This window comes from Suncus etruscus, chromosome 4 (assembly GCF_024139225.1).
Source record: "Suncus etruscus isolate mSunEtr1 chromosome 4, mSunEtr1.pri.cur, whole genome shotgun sequence".
Taxonomy (NCBI): Eukaryota; Metazoa; Chordata; class Mammalia; order Eulipotyphla; family Soricidae; genus Suncus; species Suncus etruscus.
In genome coordinates this window covers 74,198,663-74,216,385 of record NC_064851.1, presented here as the reverse complement: position 1 = coordinate 74,216,385, position 17,723 = coordinate 74,198,663, and the positions used below count along the sequence as shown (strand labels likewise).

General features: G+C 37.1%; 1 non-coding gene across 1 annotated transcript; it reads left to right on the top strand.

Annotated features, from left to right (window-relative positions):
* The first annotated feature begins 17,414 nt into the window (after positions 1-17,414).
* Positions 17,415-17,521, top strand: LOC126008474 (U6 spliceosomal RNA). The gene has a single exon (XR_007495803.1). It is a non-coding gene; the product is annotated as a U6 spliceosomal RNA (small nuclear RNA).
* Positions 17,522-17,723: the final 202 nt, after the last annotated feature.

Genomic DNA, 17,723 nt, shown 5'->3' with positions numbered 1-17,723 from the left:
TTTAATTCACTATTATATTGTATTTTCTCTATATACTATATATGATTAAAATCATACAGTGTTAATATTTCTATTAAGCTTGTTTCACATAGCATAATACCCTGTATGTCTTTTCTTCCTATGTTATTGAAAATGGCAGGATTATATTAATTTTACTTTCACCCTGGTGAGGCAGATAGTTAATCCATTACTATTCTTGCATCCAAGGTCAAAGTTGAAAACTCATATTTATTCTTTAGTAATTGGGTCTTGGTATGAAGAAACTTTTGTTACTATTAACACCAAATAGTTTTGCATGATTTTTGTTTTATGCCCCTGTTCTTTTGTTGTTGCTATTGTGATGACTAGGTATTGCATATATTCTTGGTATGTTGCTTGCATCCCTGGTTGTGGAGCTTGCTGGGGTTTGTACACTCTGCTTATGGTGTTTACACTTGTGCTCAACAGGGGCAATACTCTTAGTTGCTGTGTTTACTGGGAGTTGCTATGGTGCTTAGGCACATATTTGCTGAAAATTATATGTGCTATCAAAGCACTCAGGGTCCCGGATAGCAGAACTAGCTTGATGTGTTTGGTGCAGATAAACATCACTGGGGACTGAACTTGTGGCCTTACACTTGCTAGCAAGTGATTTTGGTACTACAATATCTATGGGCTCTACTCTGATTTTTCTTTGTTTTTTGTTTGTTTGTTTGTTTTGCCTCAATTTCTTTTCTTTTCTTTTCTTTTCTTTTTTAATTTTTATTTTGACCAAAGTGGACTACAAATCATTCACAGTGGTATTTCAGGTACATAGTGACATTGAATCAGTGGCATTCCCACCACCAATGTTGTCCTCCCTTCACCCCTGTTCCCAGCATGCATCCCATATCATCCCTCCTTTGCCCCCTGGGCTGCTAGTGTAAGTGGTTTCTTCTGTGTCTAGCCTGTTGTAGGTTGGGTATCATTTCTGTTGTACTTGGCTTTGGATTTGGTGTTCAAATCTGATCATTTTTTATTTCTACTCAATATTCATACAACTGTTTGGTCTTAGTGTCCTCCATTATTTCCCCCTCACTTTGTGAGGCAGACCAGGTTGGTTCATGTTATGTATTTCTGTTTGAAGGTAAGAGAAAAGAAAAAAAGACAAGAAAAAAATATTTTTCTACTTCCATAAAAGTAATATAAATTTTTCTGTCAAATTTCACTTAACAAAACATGATCTGCAGCTATATAAAGAACTCACAAATGATGAACTAACACTTCTGCTGGGTCTCTGATCTGACTTTCCTGTCTCCAGATTAGTTTCTTTTAATTTCTTTCTAAAATTCATTAGAAAAAGTTACTAGAATTAAATGAATATACAGGAGAAGGGTAATTTCAATGTTTTTAATGTTTACTGCCACACCCAGTAGTGTTTGGGGATACTCCTGGCTCAACACTTAGGAATTACTCCTGGTGGGCTCAGAGGACAATATGGGCTGATCAAACCTGAGCTGGTTGCATGCAAGTAAAATGCACAACTTCATTTCTCTCTTTTCCCTTTTCCTCCTTTTTTGGGAGGGTTGGTGGGAGAATTTACTTCTAGCTCTACACTCTGGCGAAGCTTGGGGGAACATGTGTGTTAGTTAATTGAATCTGGGATAGCTGTGCAAAGCAAGTGGGAGTGGTTTGGAAAGATTTAATGGTGCCATTAAATATAGATATTTTAAATGAGTGATAATTACATATAATATAATATATAATTATATATATTCATTTTAATTGTATTATTGTTTCTTTAATTGTATTATTCTTTCAAAAATTCTAGTTATTGACTGTGACTTCTTTTAATTAAAATGGCTTCATCCACTTGTCTAGGGAAGATAGCCACATGCAAATTCAAATCCCATTGTCCTTTATATTTGGCAGAAAATAAAGCATCTCTTTCCTGATAGCCAGGGCTAATTTGTAAAGTGCCTAGTTTAAAAAGTAAGAGAAAGTGCCATTAATCTTACTAAAATATAAACTTTATCTTTTCCTCTTTCAATTTGCCATGTTATTTGTTTTCTTTATTTAATTAATGTCTTTCTAAGTAAAGGAAATACTTAAGAAATAAAATTTGAGGCTGTTTATAAGTGTAATGCCAGATTTTGATACAAGTATAATAGCATTTAACTTACCCCTGGACTTACAAAATCACACAATTAATATTTCTAGTATGTGTGTATTTTGTTCTTGTTAGAACAGTGGCACTGATGTACAAAATGAAAACAACTGTTTATATCTTTTTTGATATATTCACATTTTCCAATGCTCTGCCACTTAGCAATGAGTAAGGAAGGACTAAATGGAAAAGGAATTATGAAGTACTCTGTTCTTTTTCCTATGTTATTTCCAATGATTTTAATAAAGTAAGAAGAGACATGATGATGTTATTTTGTCTCATTTCTTACAGAGCTGTTGTCAGACACTGGAAGAAAATTCTGGTTAGATAAAAATCATGATCTCTTTAATCTATCAATGCCCTGTTTACTCCACTTTAAATGTAACTCTTTTAATTGCCATGTCTTTATTTGAATCTTACACCACTGTCATGCATTGTAAAGCCACTGCTCTGGGAGCCTCACCAATGCTATATTAAAAAATGCTATATGAAACTCACATGCTTGCTCTACTTTCTCATTAGATTTTATTTACCATAAGTTCAAAGATAGTATTATTACAAATTTAAAGCTGCAACAGAAGAACAGTAAACCAAATGCATGCTTTTTCTGTGGACATGGCCTTTGTGAGCGAACAGGTTACATGTATTAAAGCCAAATTTGCTGATTGCCCTGATGATTGCATCTGTTGGGTCATGTATCTGTTCTGGCTATCACCACTTGGTCAGGGTTTGGAGGACTCTGATTGGCCGGGCTTTGCTCATTTGCCTATAATTGGGGCTCAAACCAAGGAATTGGCAGTTCCCAGACTATGAGGAGAAGATAATTTTCTCCAAAGACCCAACAATGAATAGATTCTATTTTTACTGTAAATGGCTTTACTTCTGACTGTTTTATATTCATCATTTGCCAGCATTTTATTCCTCAACACCCCAAATTATTTTCTCAGGAATCTTTTCCTAGGCTATGCCTGGTTCTTGCATGATATTCTTTTGCACCTGATCCTTCTTTTCTGGGGACATATTTCATTTTCTCCTGGAAAACTTTCATTAATTCTTTTGTAGTTTAAACTGACTTTTGGTCTACTCTGACTTCCTTAGGTAAGTTAATTGCTCACAACTTAAATGTTTATAGTACTTATTGCCACAGAATTGTTGTTTTTATTCTAACATACACATCCACACACATTTTTGTATATTTCCTTCTCTAGTTTCTGAGCTCTTTTAAACTAGGAACTGTATTTTATCCTTTTAGAACATGTTTGATGAGTGTCTGTTACATAATGGTACTGAATAAATGTTAAATAAAATAAAAATCCAGTATAAAAAACATTTTCAAAATATTTTCTCAATATTCATCTTGTGTCCTACAAGATATTTTTTTCAAATAAGTTTGCATTTGGGACATTATTAAGGATATCAAGGATTTAAAAAATTTATTTAAACCACTGTGATTTACAAAGTTATTTGTAGTTGGGTTTTTAATATATTTTTCTCTTTTAGACTTGATTTTCTTTTCTGTGTAAAGCAAATTATCTCTTGGTTAAAATTCACAGAGACAACAAATTAAATGGAAAACAAAACAAAAACAAAAACCAAACTCATAAAACTATTATTTGGAATTCAGTTAGATTTTTGAGAAACTATTTTCCAGGATCAAGAACACTGCTAGGGATGGGTTGTTGGTCTTTTTCTTGAACAGGCAGATCAGTTTGGGCTCCAGGAACTAAGGAGCTACACATGTCAAAAATATGATTAGTCATCTATCATTTTTCTGACTTCATACTTGTTCTTCCATAATTATGCCCTTTGCAGCAGAGAAAGAGCATACAGAATGAGGGTATAGAGAAAAAAAGATATAATTCTGTACTTATCTTGAAAGGCCTTTTCAACCCTTCATAGTTAGATGTTCCATTCTAGCTCATCAGGATGAAAGGACTTCTGCTTGAAATTCTACCCTTGAACAATTTGCTCAAGGGGAGAAGAAACCAGTTAAACAGTGCAGGATATATAACATATTAGGAACAGAGGTAAACAGAAGAACAGCTTCTCTGAAAGAAAATATAGATAATTCATGGTTCCCAATCAGATGATTAAAAAATGGAACTAGTATACAAGATGAAAGTGTCAACAAAAATTGCAATAAAATCAATCCTCTCGGTGAGTGCCTTTCCCCGGCACTTCCTTACTCTCCACGTGGGAGTCTGAGACAGGCTTCTCGTGGCCACACTGGGCACCCCTCCCAGGGAACCAGGCCCGAGCTGAGTGCAGACCAGGTGAAGAGAACCCTGCACCTGACTCACTCTGTAATGCTGGGACGGGCTAGGACCAATAAACTGGGTGAGCTTGGGCCTGCCACCTGGACCTTTAGCTAACCTAAAGCAGCCTACCCCCCTGAGCTCTGGAGTGGACCTGAGACACTCCAAGAGCTGAGGGCAGTTACTGGGTGGGTTTGACTACGGGAATTTCTTCTGCTGAGGCTCAGAGGGGGCGGAGCTCCATTGACTTCTAGAGAGGGGAGGGAGGATAGAGAGCTAGGCTCAATAGCTCTCTCAACCATTGTGGCCAGGAGCAGAACTCCACCAGCTGGCAGGAATAAGGAGAAGGAAATTGACCAGACCCACTGAAGGAGGGCTGACTTCCAGATAGGGGAAAGGGGGGGGGGGCGAAGGAGCTAGGCTCAACAGTGCCCTCCACCATTGTGCCCAGGAGAGGAGCTGCACTAGCTGACAACAAAAGGGAAAAACAATGGATCAGGCCACATAAAGAGCACAAGAGGAGACAAACCTCAGCAAGCTCACACAACAACCCCCTCTAGAACCACGCTCAGGGAGGGGAGCCATCTCCACGCCACAGGGGACCAAAGCAGGCTGAATTTAGAAGGCACAGTACTCCAAACCATACCAATAAATGCAAAAAAATATATGGGTATATCAAGGAGAACCTTAACACCTGGAAATATGGAGACAAACCCTAGCAAGTTTCCAAGTCCACCAAAATGCACAGATCTATGGGAAGGAGACCTAAAAGCAGCCATGAGGAAGGAAATGCAATAATTGATAAAAGAAATGAAAGAAACGCTAGTAATCGAGTATAAGAAATCTATGGATGAACAAATCAGCCAAATTAAAGAAGAAATGTTAAAGAACATGAGAGATTCCATACGAAAAGAATTGAAGAAATTAAAAGACAAAGTAACAAGCCTTATAAGCAGAAACACAGAGTTGGAGAAGCACATTGAAGAACTCGAAGAAAAACTGCAAACAAATAATGATCAAGAAACCAACAAAGAGATAAAAGGCAAAGCACTAGAAGAAAAGTCCAGTATCTAATTAACGAGGACAAAAGAAACAATCTAAAAATTGTGGGTATACTAGAAAGGGAGGAAATAGGGAAAGGGGAAGAACAAGTAGTCAAAAAAATAATAGCAGAGAACTTTCCCTCCCTCTGGAAAGAAACTTCAGTACAAATCCAGAAAGTGAAGAGAGCCCCTAATAAAATAGACCCGAATAAATCAACACCAAGACATATATTAATCCAAATGGCAAAAAACAAAGAAAAAGATGAACTCCTTAAAGCAATAAGCGAAAAATAAACCCTCAAGTACAAAGGAAGGGACATAAGAATCAAACGAGATCTCCCATTTGAAATAATTCAAGCAAGAAGACAGTGGAATGACATATTTAAATGACTGAATAAAAGAAATTTCCAACCTAGGGTCCAATACCCAGCAAAACTATCATTCATATGGGAGGGCAGACTAAAAATATTCTCAAACAAGAACGAACTTGAACTATTTGTGCAAACAAAGCCGATCCTAAACGACCTACTCAGAGATGAATTATACAATCCAAACCCATGATTGTAACAACAACCACCATACACAACACAACTACACAACAGTGATCTCTGTCAATAATCTCCCTAAATGTTAATGGACTAAACTCTCCAATTAAAAGACACATAGTAGAGAACTGGATTAGGTAAAATAAACCGGACTTCTGCTGTCTGCAAGAAACACACCTGCAACTACAGGATAAACATAGGCTTAGAATAAACAGATGGAAAGTAATTATTGAGGCCAATGGAAAACAAAAAAGAGCAGTGACAGCCATTCTTATATCAGACCAAATTGCATTCAACCTCAAGAAAGTGATCAGAGAAAAAGAGGTCACTACTTACTGATCAGGGGAACATTAGATCAAGAAGTACTAACCCTGGTCAATATCTATGCACCTAATGTAGAGCCAGCAAAATATGTGAGGCATCTGCTCACAAACCTGGAGAAACACATGAAGGGAAACGTGATAATAGTAGGGGACCTCAATACTCCACTATCACCACTGGACAGATCCACCAAACAGAAAAATAGCAAAGAAATAAGAGCTCTAAATGAAAAATTAGAAGATCTAGGGCTAATAGATTTATATAGGGCCCTCCATCCCCAGAAAGCAGAATACACATTCTTTTCAAGCTTACATGGAAACTTCTCCAGAATAGACCATGTCTTAGGATACAAAGCCAACCAATATAAGACAACAAATGTAAAGATTATTAGAAGCACCCTATCAGATCACTATGCAACAAAGGTCAAAATTGACTTCAAGAAGAAGCAATGGAGAAAAACTAATACCTGGAGATTAAACAACATGCTGCTCAACAACAGCTGGATCAAAGAGCAACTCAAGGAAGCAATAAAAAGATCCCTTGAGACAAATGATAATGAAGATACAACTTGTCAAAATTTGTGAGACACAGCAAAAGCAGTAATTAGGGAGAAACTCATAGCAATATAGGCCTATGTAAAGAAACAGGACAATGAAAAAAATCAACAGTTTAAAGGATCACCTCAAGAAATTGGAACAACAGCAGTAGAGAAATCCAACCACAACCAGAAGGCAAGAAATAATAAAAACAGAGCAGAAATAAACAACATGGAAAGTAAGAAAACAGTACAAAAAATCAATGAGACCAGGAGTTGGTTTTTCGAAAAAATAAACAAGATAGAAAAACCACTGGCAACACTCACCAAAAACAAACAAACAAACAAACAAACAAACAAGTAAAACACTCAAATCAGTAGGATCACAAATGAAAGGAGAGAGATTACAACAGAACCCCAAGAAATGCAACATATCATGAGATCATATTATGAACAACTATACTCAGCTAGTCTAGAGAACCCAGTAGAAATCGACAGATTCTTGGAAAAATACCATTTTATGAGACTGGAAAAGGAAGAACTAGAAAGCCTAAACAAACCAATCACCTCAGAGGAAATTGAAGATGTAATTAAGAAACTCCCTAAGAACAAAAGTCCAGGCCCAGATGGATTTACAGGTGAATTCTATCAAACATTCCGAGAAGACATACTACCACTTTTCCATAGGTTCTTCCAAACCATCGAAAAAACAGGAATCCTCCCCAACTCCTTTTATGAGGCTAATATTACACTTATCCCCAAAGATGGCAAAGACACCACTAAGAAAGAAAACTACAGACCAATCTCACTAATGAACATAGATGCAAAGATACTCAACAAAATCTTAGCAAACCAAATCCAGCACTTCATCAAAAAGATCATACATCATGACCAAGTGGGTTTTATCCCAGGAATGCAAGGTTGGTTCAACATATGCAAATCAATCAACATTATACATCACATAAATAACAAGAAAGATAAAAACCACATGATCATATCAATCGATACAGAGAAGGTGTTTGACAAAATCTAAGACCCTTTCATGTTAAAGACACTCAGCAAAATAGGGTTAGAAGGAACCTTCCTCAAGATAGTTACAATTGTCTATAAAAAGCCTACAGCCAACATTATACTTAATGGCAATAAACTAGAAGCATTCCCACTAAGGTCAGGAACTAGGCAAGGCTGTCCACTCTCTCCACTCTTATTCAATATAACCTTAGAAGTCCTAGCAATAGCAATCAGACAATAGAAGGGAATCAAAGGAATTCAAATAGGGAAAGAGGAATTAAAACTATCTTTTTTTTTTTTTTTTTGCAGAAGACATGATAATATACATCGAAAACCCTAAAGAGTCCACATTAAAACTCCTAGAAACAATTAACCAATACAGCAAAGTGGCTGGATACAAAGTCAATACACAAAAGACAGTAGTGTTTCTATATACAAACAACAAAGTTGAGTAGAGAGAGATTAAAAATATAATTCAATTTAAAATAGTATCAAAAAATATCCAGTACCTAGGAATCAACCTTACAAGGGAAGTGAAAGAACTATACCAGGGAAATTTTAAAACACCCAGAAAAATTGAAGAGGATCTAAAGAAATGGAAGAACATCCCATGTTCATGGATAGGTAGAATTAACATAGTCAAAATGACTCTCCTACCCAAAGTACTGTATAGATATAATGCAATCCCTATCCAAATTTAGACATCATTCTTTAAAGAATTAGAACAATCAATCACAAAATTCATATTGAACCATAAAAGACCCAGGATAGCCAAACACATATTGAAAAACAAGAAGCTGGGTGGCATCTCCTTACTGAACTTAAAACTATACTATAAAGCAATAGTGATCAAAACAGCAAGGTACTGGAACAGAGACAGGACCTCAGACCAGTGGGTCAGAACAGAATTCCCAGACATAACCCCCCAGATATACAGCCAACTAATATTTGATAAAAGAGGCAAGAACTTGAAATGGAACAAAGAAAGTCTATTCAACAAATGGTGTTGGTACAACTGGAAAACCACATGCACAAAAGTGAAAATTGACCCATAGCTCACTCCTTATACAAAAGTCAACTCAAAATGGATCAAAGACCTTGAAATCAGCCCCGAATCTATAAAGTTTATTGAGAATAAAATAGGCAGAACACTCGAAGACCTATATATCAAAAAGGTCTTCGAGGATGGAGCACCAATGGCAAGAACTTTAGCATCAAACATATACAAATGGGACTACATCAAACTAAAAAGCTTCTGCATGGCTAAAGAAACCTTACTTAACACAAAAAGACAGTTAGCAGAATGGAAAAAATCTTTTCACTCGACATATCAGATAAAGGGCTGATATCTAGAACATACAAAGCACTCAGAAAGCTGAGCCCCACACACCAAATAAAGCCATAAAAATGGGGAGATGCAATGAATAGACACTTCTCTGAGGAAGACAGAAGGATGGCCAACAAACACATGAAAACATGCTCACCTTTGCTCATCATTAGGGAGATCCAAATCAAGACAACAATGAGGTACCACCTTACACCAGTGAGGATGGCTCACATCAAGAATAATGGGAACTATCTGTGTTGGCGGGGATATGGTATGAATGGCACTCTCATCCACTGCTGGTGGGAATGCCCCCTAGTCCAACATCTATGGAGAATAATCTGGAGAGTGCTCAAAGAACAGAAATTGACCTGCCATTTGACCCAGCAATTGCTCTCCTAACCTAAAGTTGGAAGAACATTCATTCCAAAGTATGTGTGCACCCCACTATTTATCGCAGCACTCAGTATAATAGCCAAGTCCTGGAACCAACCGCGTTGTCCAACAACAGATGAGTGGATCATTAAGATGTGGTATCTAGACACAATGGAATACTACATGGCAGTCAGAAATGACATAATCACAGACTTTGCAGCAACGTGGATGGACCTAAAACATTATATTAAATGAAGTAAGTCAGAAGAAGAAAGATAAACACAGAATGATAGCACTATTCTGAAGAACCCAGAACACACCTTATATACAACTAATTCTCAACAATCAAATAACAGGGTTTAACATGGTAGAAACTCCAAACACTGTAACAGTCAACATATACTCGGGAGCAGTGCCCAAAATACATGAAAAAGGAGCAACACAAAATCTTGACTATACATTATACCACAAAGAAAGCAGCAACAGCAGAAACAGCAACATTGAGAGAACAGGTATGTAATCAGCCTTCTACTACAAAGGCCCATAATAATCCCTTAGGGATCTTATACAGGATCACAGGTAAATACCACCACGGGAAATCACTGACTCCAATGGAAACATCTCATAACACTATGTTTTAATGTCTTAATCTTACTATATTTAAAACATCATCTCAGCTTTTCTATCCACAGGCACTTTTGGATACAAAAGGTGGACAAACTAAGATGGCATCTCAGGGCTCAGTCACACGAGATACCATACCCAGCTTGCACTACGAGAATGTTCCGAGAAAACTCTTTAACATACACTTTATCTCTAGGTTATACCTTCTTTTAGGATTTGAAGCACGTGACCAGTCAGACCACTGAAGCAGCAATTGTGATATAGAGATTTATACTACAGGCCCTACTCATCGAACACATTCAAGCAAACTAGCATTACCTTGCTATTTTCTCTCTTCTCACTACTTTCTTCTTTCTTTTCTTTTTTCTTCTTTTTTTCCTCTTATCCCTTTCTTTCTAATGTATTTTCTCTTTTCTTCCTTTCTACCCCTTCCATATACTTTCCCTTTTACCCCCTTTGGAAATCCAACTATCCCTTCACCCCTCAATCCCATCCAGACCTCCCACCATATTAAAACTCTTCACCCTCAGTTCTTAATCTATTAGGCATCAAGACTGACCTCCTACCCTAATGAATCAGTACCCAGCACCCAAGCAAAGAGACACCCAGTGAAACCCACACCTCATCCCCTGCAAAAAAAGGCAACCAATTCTCCTGCAGACTCATGCTGTGCAGCCTTCCCTACCAACTCCCCCTCATGTGGACTGTTACTTGAAACTGGACTTAGCTCTAAAAGTATACCCAATGCAAGAGCTCTTCTAAGACCTCCCTGCTGCAAATCTTTTACCAATCTCAAGAAGGTCAGGGCCTGTGATGGAAAGGTGCCTGGGAACCCACACACCACACGAAATCCCAAATGATATTGGGGTAACCTAAACTTCCAACATAAGTATAAGTATAAGACCTGTATTACACTACCACCTTACCTGCTTTTCCCCAAAAGTAATGTAATCTCTTGCATCACTTTGTTCCTTTAATTCATTTTTTTTTGTTTTTTGGGCCACACCCGGCAGTGCTCAGGGTTTATTCCTGGCTGGCTGCTCAGAAATAGCTCCTGGCAGGCACGGGGGACCATATGGGACACCAAGATTTGAACCAACCACCTTTGGTCCTGGATCGGCTGCTTGCAAGGCAAACGCCACTGTGCTATCTCTCCGGGCCCTAATTCATTTTTTAAATGTTTGTTCTACATATACATAGGTGAGCACATATATTTTTATTTCTATTTTTATCTTTTTTTGGGGTGTGTGACCTGTTTCTGTTTTCTTCTATGTCCACCCCCAAATGCACCAACAACATAATGTAGCACCATTTCTCCCTGCAAAGGCACACTAATAAAAGGGGAAATCCTACATATAAAAACGAGCTCTTATCTAGTAGGGATAAGAACTCATACTTGTTTACAATACAGATATATCTTCCACCTTGAAAATATGTCATGCAGACCCAACTTAGACCCCAGGTGATTAGATACCATCCATCCATCCTTGAACCCTGGATCCCAGACATAGAAACAACAAAGTTCTTCACAACAGCTACGGTATACAAATCCCACCTGGGACATCCTTAATACTGCTGGGCCACCAACAAGTGCCAGCTCCTAATATGATATCCTGACAACGAGGAAAATGGGAAAACTTGACCTAAGAGCAGTTTATCCTACCTCACCAGCTAACGATAAGACAAAATCAGAAGACTTGTCACCCTTTTTTCAGTCCAAAAGCCAAGATTGCAATTTACAGATGTCTGGCTACTAAAACCATGACTGGACTGTATCTATCTTGGAACCAATAAAAAAGCCCTAGTCTAGGGTTTGAATTATGACCTGCACAACAACCATGATCCCCAGTTCCAAATATCTGGCTGAGACAATTGCAACGGAATGGTGCTTCTGGAAACACAATGAAAGACACTATCCTAAGTTCCATCCTAGGATCAGTGCAAAGACCAAGACTACCAACCATAGAAGACGGATTAAAATGACACTGAGGGAACAGAACTTCTAGAACCACAAAGAAAGACTTCATCATAAGTCCCACTCCTGGGACCTGTGTAGATACTGAGATCTCTAGATACAGAGGTCTGATGTTTATCACCCTGAAGGAGCAGAAGTCTTCCAAACTTCATGAAAGCACCAAGGGGAGAGTAAATGTACCTGAATGGAGTCTATAGTTAATCCCATGACAATATATTCCAAGGGTGGAGAAACCCCATATATTTTAGGCCAAGTGAATTTCTTTTTAAATGACCCCAATATTCTTTTATTGTGATTAAAGTGAATTACAAGTCTTTCATAGTACAAAGTGACAATAAATTAGAGCTATTCCCACCACTGGTGTTGCCTCTCTCCACCCCTGTTCCCAACATGCATCCAATATCTTCCCTTTTTGCCTCATGGAAAAAGGCAAAAAGTACAAAACATTTTTTAATTTTTTATATAATTATTTTATATACTCATTTTTTAATTATATTTTTATGTTTATTTACCTATCTACTTCTTGTGAATTTCTTTGTTTTGGTGTGGTTATTGAAGTTGTTGTCCCCATTTATATTTATATTTTTTCCTTCTTTTCTTTTCTTTCTTTATGTGCCTTCCAATGTTTTTTTTTATCTCAAGACCATGGCTTTTTTTGTAGTGCTTATCGCTGTTATTGTTGGAGTGCTCACTGGATATTTGACACTTCTTTTTGTACTGTTGGGGTGTTTCACCCTCTTTTTCTCCTTCATTTCTCAAACTGATGATGAGAGCCTCTAGAAGGATTCTGCCCATTTTCGGCGTATTAGACTTTACCCCAGTTTATTATTTTTCTCTTCTTCAAACAAAACCACATAAATTGAACTATCTAGTCCTACCTCCCAGTTAGAGGGGGAAATAAGGGAGGCACCAAGACCAAACAGGTGCAAGTCTACTAAGTAATAAACTAGGTACAGAGGGGACCACATTTTCTAGCAGCCCCGGCGGTGAGGGAGGAGGATATGGGAGGTAGGTCGAAAACGGAGGTGTAGGGAGGACAAATCGGTGATGGGAATCCCCTGATTTTATGTAAATATGTACCTAAAATATTATTGTCAACAATATGTAAGCCACTATGATCAAAATAAAAATTATACTAAAAATATAAAATGAAATAAAAAGGGCCCGGAGAGATAGCACAGCGGCGTTTGCCTTGCAAGCAGCCGATCCAGGACCAAAGGTGGTTGGTTCGAATCCCGGTGTCCCATATGGTCCCCCGTGCCTGCCAGGAGCAATTTCTGAGCAGACAGCCAGGAGTAACCCCTGAGCACCGCCTGGTGTGGCCCAAAATCCAAAAAAATAAAAAAAAAAAAAAAAAAATAAAATGAAATAAAATAAAATTGGAGATATCAACTTCAATATCTACCAAAATAAAGATGTCAAAACATCAATCAATTAATAAATAAATGTGTGGAAAGATGAAAGAAAATCAATCCTCTCAAATAAGTTATCTATAAGATAACTTCTGTGGATGAGTTTTTTTTCCTGATGCTTATGAATAAAGTAACAAACATAAAAGTTTTGATAATTTATAAGTTGAAACAGAACCTTTATTGTTAACATATTTGTTCTATTTAGCAAAATATTGATCCATTTTTTCTACCATGCCTTATGTATAATCTTTAAATCTTGACTCTAAGGAAATAAAACATTTTATACAGTTCTACTTAAAATATTGTTTTTTTCTGTATAAGTCACAATAGTTATTATTTATAGTTTAACATTGTATTATAGTTTTATGTTGTGAATTTGTTTCCAAGTACTTTATAATAATAAAGACATATAAAAGAAACCCTTACATGTAAACTAAAATGGAGTTTATAATTAAGAGAATGTTGAAATTTTAAAAATAGAAAACTTAAAAATCAAACCTAGAAAAGAGAGTTAAAAAAATAAAATAACTTGTGTGTCTTCTTCCATTTTTTATTTCTGAATTAGTTTTTTTTTTTTTTTTTTTGTGGTTTTTGGGTCACACCCGGCAGTGCTCAGGGGTTATTTCTGGCTCCAGGCTCAGAAATTGCTCCTGGCAGGCACAGGGGACCATATGGGGCGCCGGGATTCAAACCGATGACCTCCTGCATGAAAGGCAAACGCCTTACCTCCATGCTATATCTCCGGCCCCCTGAATTAGTTTTTATGACATTTTATTTATTCATAAATGTTCACTATCCATCATACGAATAAGAAAACTGAAACTAAAAGATTAATGCATCTTACAAATATTATATTTGAATGTTCAGGATGCTATATCATCATGGAAAAATTAATCACTTAAGTAAAAAATGAATTGAGACATAAGTCTAAAATATTTAAGAACCCTCTGTTTCTAATTATTATTTTAATTTTTCTAATTTTGAAGGAAAATGAATGTCATATCAGCCAATGACATCTGAATCAGGACTTCTGAATCACATGTGACTAACAGCCTCAAGGGAATTGTGACCTAAAGGAGATTGTTATAAAAGGTAAAGAAAGAAATGTGACAAAATTAGATGTTCCAGAATAAATAACTGTAATTGATCAGAATAAATATGAAGTTATACTCTTACAACAATAATCTGTCTAGTTCTATACCTTTCTCAGATAAAAGAAAAACTAATCAGTCTATGAGATACCATCGGCTAGATAATGAAAGAATACATAACTGTATTCAGAACTTTAAAACTTACCAATAGAGCACATGCTGTTGAAGAAATGTGTAACCTTTTTTAAAAACATAGAAACTTTAAGTATAATATAAACTCTAAATAAAAACTCTAATATAATAAAAATATCATTGATTCATAATGAGAATAATGAAAAAAATAACTTTTAACCTTTTTACATCCATTAACAGAAAATTAAAGAGAAGTCTTGGAGGGAAATTTGATGTGAGGATTTTAATGAGCATAGGCTTTGTGTTTCTTGTGCATGTGGATATTGTAGAGACAATTAAAGATTCAGTGTTGTCCTACTGATGACAAACAACATATATATCATAATGAAGTCAAGGATTTATATTTCCAAATTTATCCTGGTATATATAAATGCATTTCTAAAATATGAGTTATTTATTTATAAATAATACTTACTGTAAGTACTTACTTTTTATAGTGTTTTTTTTTATCATAGAGCATATAGGGGAATTTTGAATTCTCTAATTAAAGTTGGTACTGATATAGAAAGCACATTCCAATGCCTGCCGGCTGTGAGAAACTGTGAGTGCTGCCCCTGTGTTTGTCTCCTGTCCTTTATCCTGAACCTCTTGGGAGTGGGCAGAAAAGAGCCCAGAAAATTTGTCTCCAGAGGCTCCTGAAGAGCACGGCCCCTCCACTTTACTACATGGCTGTGCATTCTTTTTAAGGAAAGAATGCCACTGCAACAAGAAGAAAAAAATCACACTAAGAACTGTGCTGGATCACTAAAGCCCAGCATTTCTCCTCGGACTGTCTTCTCTGCTGCATGCCCAGGCCTAAAATTTGTTTCTGTGTGAGGCTGCATCCACAGAGGACTCCCCTTCCTTGGAGTCAAGTCGATGCAGCCAGAAAGGGAGGAGCCAGAGAAGCGTGGCTGCGTACATCATTTAGCCAATGAATACCACCACAACACGTAGAAAAACACACAATACAAGTGTGACAATGGGGAAACAATGCAGGCCAGCAATAGACATAGAGAATGAAGATGACAATTCTGATGACCAGAAAACAGCTAACCAATTAATCAAACTCTCAGATAGGAGTTTAGACAAGAAATATGGAAGATGCTCAAAGAACTCAAAGAAACCATGAATTGAGTTGAACAGAACACTAATAAGAACCAAGAAGACAGAAATCATAAAACTTCAAACTGAAATAACAGGTCAAATAACAGCACTGAAAAACTCAGTTAATGAATTGAATGACAAAATGGATAAACTCTCCAACAGGGTAACAGAAGCTGAGAATAGAATTGGTGCTGTAGATGAGATAAATAACAACTCCATACAGCAGGAGAGATTGGGAAAAAAACTTAAAGCAAATGAACAGACAATGGAAAAATTAGTCAAAGAATGTAAACAGATGAAAATAGAAGTCTATGATAAGCTCAACAAAAACAACTTAAGAATCATTGGAGTCCCAGAGACCCAGGAAGAAAATTTCCTGGAAGAATCAATGGTCAAGAACATCATTAAAGGGGCCGGGTAGGTGGCGCTGGAGGTAAGGTGTCTGCCTTGCAAGCGCTAGCCAAGGAAGGACCGCGGTTCGATCCCCCGGCGTCCCATATGGTCCCCCCAAGCCAGGGGCGATTTCTGAGCACATAGCCAGGAGTAACCCCTGAGCATCAAACGGGTGTGGCCCAAAAACCAAAAAAAAAAGAACATCATTAAAGAGAAACTTCCAGAGCTAAATAATATATGTGATCAAATCCTGCATGCCCGAAGAGTACCAACCAAAAGACCCCAGAAAAACTACCCCAAGACACATCCTAGTCACAATGATGAATTCCACATTTAGAGACAGAATTGTGAAAGCAGCAAGATCAAAAAAGGAAATTACATTCAAGGGAGCATCCTTGAGATTTAGAGCAGACCTGTCACCATAAACACTCAAGGCCAGAAAGCAGTGATGGGCCATAGTGACAAAACTCAATGAAATGAATGCTTTGCTTAGAGTACTGTACCCAGCAAAACTCACTTTCAGGTTTGATGGAAGAATACATGGTTTCACAGACAAAAAACAGCTCAGAAATTTACCAACTAAAAACCAGTGTTAAGGGGCCAGTGAGTTCGTGCTAGAGGTAAGGTGTCTGCCTTACAAGAATTAGCCAAGGAAAGATCGTGATCACGGTTCGATACCCCAGTGTTCCATATGGTTCCTCCAAACAGGGGCAATTTCTGAGCACTTAGCTAGGAGTAACCCCTGAGCATCAAATGGGTGTGACCCGAAAAACCAAAAAAAAAAAAAAAAAACCAACCAAACAAACAAACAAAAATCCAGTGTTAAGAGAAAAACTGAAAGACCTAATTTAAGACAAGACTGACCAAAAGACACACCCAATTTTGATATAAAGATGGCATTAAATCCCAGGACATACTTTCTCTCAATGTCAATGGACTAAATGCACCAGTTAAGAGACACAGAGTGGCTAAATGGATCAAAAAAACTCAATCCAACCTTCTGCTGCCTACAAGAAATTCACCTCAATAGTCAGAACAAACAGACTCAATATAAAAGGCTGGAGGAAAATTATTCAAGCAAACAACACCCATAAAAAAGCTGGAGTGGTGCTCGCTTCAGCAGCACATATACTAAAATTAGAACGATACAGAGAAGATTAGCATAGCCCCTGCGCAAAAATGACATGCAAATTTGTGAAGCATTCCATATTTTTCCAAAAAAAAAGCTGGAGTGGCCATACTAATATCAAATAATGCAAACTTTATACTCAGGAAAGTTGTAAGGGACAAAGATGGACATTTTCTATTAATCAAGGGGTATGTACAGTAGGAAGAAATTACTTTTCTAAACATATATGCACCGAATGAGGGGCCAGCAAAATATTTAAAACAATTGTTGACAAATCTGAAAAATAA